The sequence below is a fragment of the Erpetoichthys calabaricus genome, chromosome 5 (assembly GCF_900747795.2).
Source record: "Erpetoichthys calabaricus chromosome 5, fErpCal1.3, whole genome shotgun sequence".
In the NCBI taxonomy this organism is placed as follows: domain Eukaryota; kingdom Metazoa; phylum Chordata; class Cladistia; order Polypteriformes; family Polypteridae; genus Erpetoichthys; species Erpetoichthys calabaricus.
The window spans coordinates 23,417,297-23,421,063 of NC_041398.2; positions in this window are offsets into that span (position 1 = coordinate 23,417,297).

The following is a 3,767-nucleotide window of genomic DNA, read 5'->3' on the forward strand; positions in this document are numbered from 1 at the left end:
AAGGCACTGTATGATAGATAGATAGATAGATAGATAGATAGATAGATAGATAGATAGATAGATAGATAGATAGATAGATAGATAGATAGATAGATAGATAAGGCACTGTATGATAGATAGATAGATAGATAGATAGATAGATAGATAGATAGATAGATAGATAGATAGATAGATAGATAGATAGATAGATAAGGCACTGTATGATAGATAGATAGATAGATAGATAGATAGATAGATAGATAAGGCACTGTATGATAGATAGATAGATAGATAGATAGATAGATAGATAGATAGATAGATAGATAGATAGATAGATAGATAGATAGATAGATAGATAGATAGATAAGGCACTGTATGATAGATAGATAGATAGATAGATAGATAGATAAGACACTGTATGATAGATAGATAGATAGATAGATAGATAGATAAGGCACTGTATGATAGATAGATAGATAGATAGATAGATAGAACATTGTTTTGTCAGTTATTGCTGTTAATGTCTTCTTGTTTTAAATTAAGCAGATTTCAGTAAATAACATTCTAAACAAAATAAGTCCTCTATTTTGAAAGCTTTATTAATGAAAAAGTATTCAGAGCCCTTCCTCTTGTAAAGTTTATATTTCAATGTTGTGCTAAATTCAATTATTTTTCCCTTATTATGCAACACTCAGTACCCAGAATGACAAAGCAAAAACACGATTTTAGACATTTGTGTAAATTTAGATTAGATCAGATTAAACACATCAGATCTCAATGAGGAAAAAAAATCCTGCTGGCTATCTCTACTGCTATGTACTGATATGGTGATGTGTTAGGAACGAAAGGATGGCACATCATTTGATGGAAATGAAAATGACCAACCTACAGAGGGCTGAATTCAAAGACACCCCGAATAACAAAGGGAAAAAATGATGTGGCAGGCGTACTCAGTAGTTTGTATGCCTCCCCCCAAACTTGCTTGTATGCAATGCCTGACAACATTCTAATGAGACGACAGATGGTGTCCTGGGAGATCTCCTCCCAGATCACTGAGCTCCTGGACAATCTGAGGTGCAACCTAGCGGTGTCGGATAAACCGAAACATAATGTCCCACCCAGAGGTGTTCTATTGGATTGAGGTCAGGCAAGTGAGCGTGGGGCCAATCAGTGGTATCAGTTCCTTCATCCTCCAGGAACTGCCTGCATACTCTCACCACATGAGGCCGGGTATGGTCGTGCACCAGGAGGCACCCAGGAGCCACTGCACCAGCATAGGGTCTGACAATGGGTCCAAGGATTTCATCCCGATACCTCATGGTAGTCAAGGTGTCGTTGTCTAGCCTGTAGAGGTCTGTGCGTCCCTCCATGGATATGCCTCCCCAGACCATCACTGACTCCCCATCAAACCAGTCATGCTGAACGATGTTACACACCATAACATTCTCCACGGCTTCTCCTGACTTTTTCATGTCTGTCACATGTGCTGAGGGTGAACCTGCTCTCATCTGCTGATGGGTTAAGGACTTTGAACGAGGGGCCCTGTCCAGCTCTCCTCGAGTAACTGCCTGTCTCCTGGAATCTCCTCCATGCCCTTGAGACTGTGCTGGAAGACACATCAAACCTTCTGGCAATGGGAGACACATATTGATGTGCCATCCTGGAGAAGCTGGACTACCTGTGCAACTTCTGTAGGGTCCAGGTATCACCTCATGCTACCAGTAGTGACACTGACTGTAGACAAATGCGAAATGAGTGACAAAACTGATGAGGAGGGAAAAATGTCAGTGGCCTCCCTCCACCTGTTAACCCCTTATCGCCTAAATTTATTTACAATTTTATAAAAAAAGAAATTGTGTTTTTGCTGTCAAGCAGATGCTACATTAAGGAGAAGGGTCTAGCTGCAGCTTGTAATACCTATGAAAAAGATCAGGTAATGCCCTCAACGTCAGTCACAAAATGCCCTTTGACTGAGATAACCCTCCCACTACCCTAATCTTAACCATAGTGTAACGGGTACCCTAATGCCCATCACAGTCTAATGTGATGGGTGTTACGTGACTGACGTTGAAGTCGTTTCATGATGTTGGAGTGTTACATGACTGACCTCATAGGTACTGTGGTCTGTAATTACACTCTGTTGAAATTAAGCGGAGATTGTTAATTTGAATACAGCAGACAAGCAAACAATAAGCTGGTATTTATTTTTATCTTACCACAACTTACCTCAAATTTGGACAATTTCTTGAAATTAGTAGCCAAAATCCATGTGCACGCCACACCAACACTTCGCTTCCATAATGCGGATGTAATTTCCACCACGACTACTAGATGGCATGACCAGTGCTTCCAATACGATCCTTGGTACGTATTGAATACACATCAACTGGCACTGGCGGGATACATATGCCAATTCAGCTGCATTCAGGCCGGTAGTGGTTTGAAGCAATTTCGCGACAATCGTCTACAAGGGGTTAAACCATTCCTGTTTTGGGGGTCGTCTAATTGTTGCCCCTCTGTTGTTCATTTCATGAACACCAAAGCAGCTGAAACTGATTAACAAGTCCCTCTGCCATTTAACTGACCAGATCAATAGTCGAAATCAACAACGGGAGACTAAAACCAATTTAAAATAGAAAACAATTTCTTTATTCTTTATTCTTGGTGAGTTAAAAAGACGGAGAGACTGCCCACTAGCTCAGTCAACTGATTTGGGTTCAGACAGACTGCCCTAAAAGAAATAAATTTCTCTCTTTTATCAACTAGCTTGTTCATTAGACAAAGAGAGAAAAAACATAGCAGTTCATTTTGAGGTCATACCTAGATTGCTGTAAGTTATGGTTACATCCTGATTGATTACATACAGGAGTGTACCAAAACAAAGAGTTATTAGGCACTCGCATTCCTAAGGAATATGCCTTTCTCAGTATACACACACAAGACCAATTTAAGCAGTTTCTTATAGTTCATTACAATAGTTATAAGGAGATTACATTCTTATAGCTTTAATATCTTCATTAGATTATATTTGTTTGGTTAGATTAATAATCCTTATTTATTAATTCATAAATGACATGTTTTCTTATATTTTTAAACAAGAGTAAAGAAACAATCACATTAATTTATAATATCACAGGGTGTTCTGTTAGTATCAAGAGGTCAGCATTTTCACATAAAAGAATGTAAGTTAATCATATAATTCTGTGCACAAGCTTAATTCTTTTTCTACCTAAATGAAGAACAAATTCATATAGAAGTAATAAATCATATAGCTCTCTGCCACATGATTAATACAAAATACAGTCATTGGTATTTGTGAGTTCAATACTTATAATCATCTGTGGTGGGCTGGCGCCCTGCCCGGGGTCTGCTTCCTGCCTTGTGCCCTGTGTTGGCTGGGATTGGCACCAGCAGACCCCCATGACCCTGTAGTTAGAATATAGCAGGTTGAATAATGGATGGATGGATGGATACTTATAATCATTATAGTTAATAATGTTTTTTCTTCTTTCTCACTGCCTTGATGCTGTACTCGGATTAAAAAGGGTTCCTTTAATTTTTTGAGCAGTTTATATACTGTATATATTTTGCATCTTTGACTTTGCAACACTTAAGCTTTCAAAAAGCATTCTTCCAACTGATACAACCTCCTGTTTCCATGTTGAGATACTTACATGGGGTTTTTCAAAAAGGTTATAAACAAACAAGAAACCTCATCAGGGTTTGACCAGTAGACCTCTCAAATGTAAAAACATCATTTTGGGCCTAACTTTCCAACCAGGTTAATG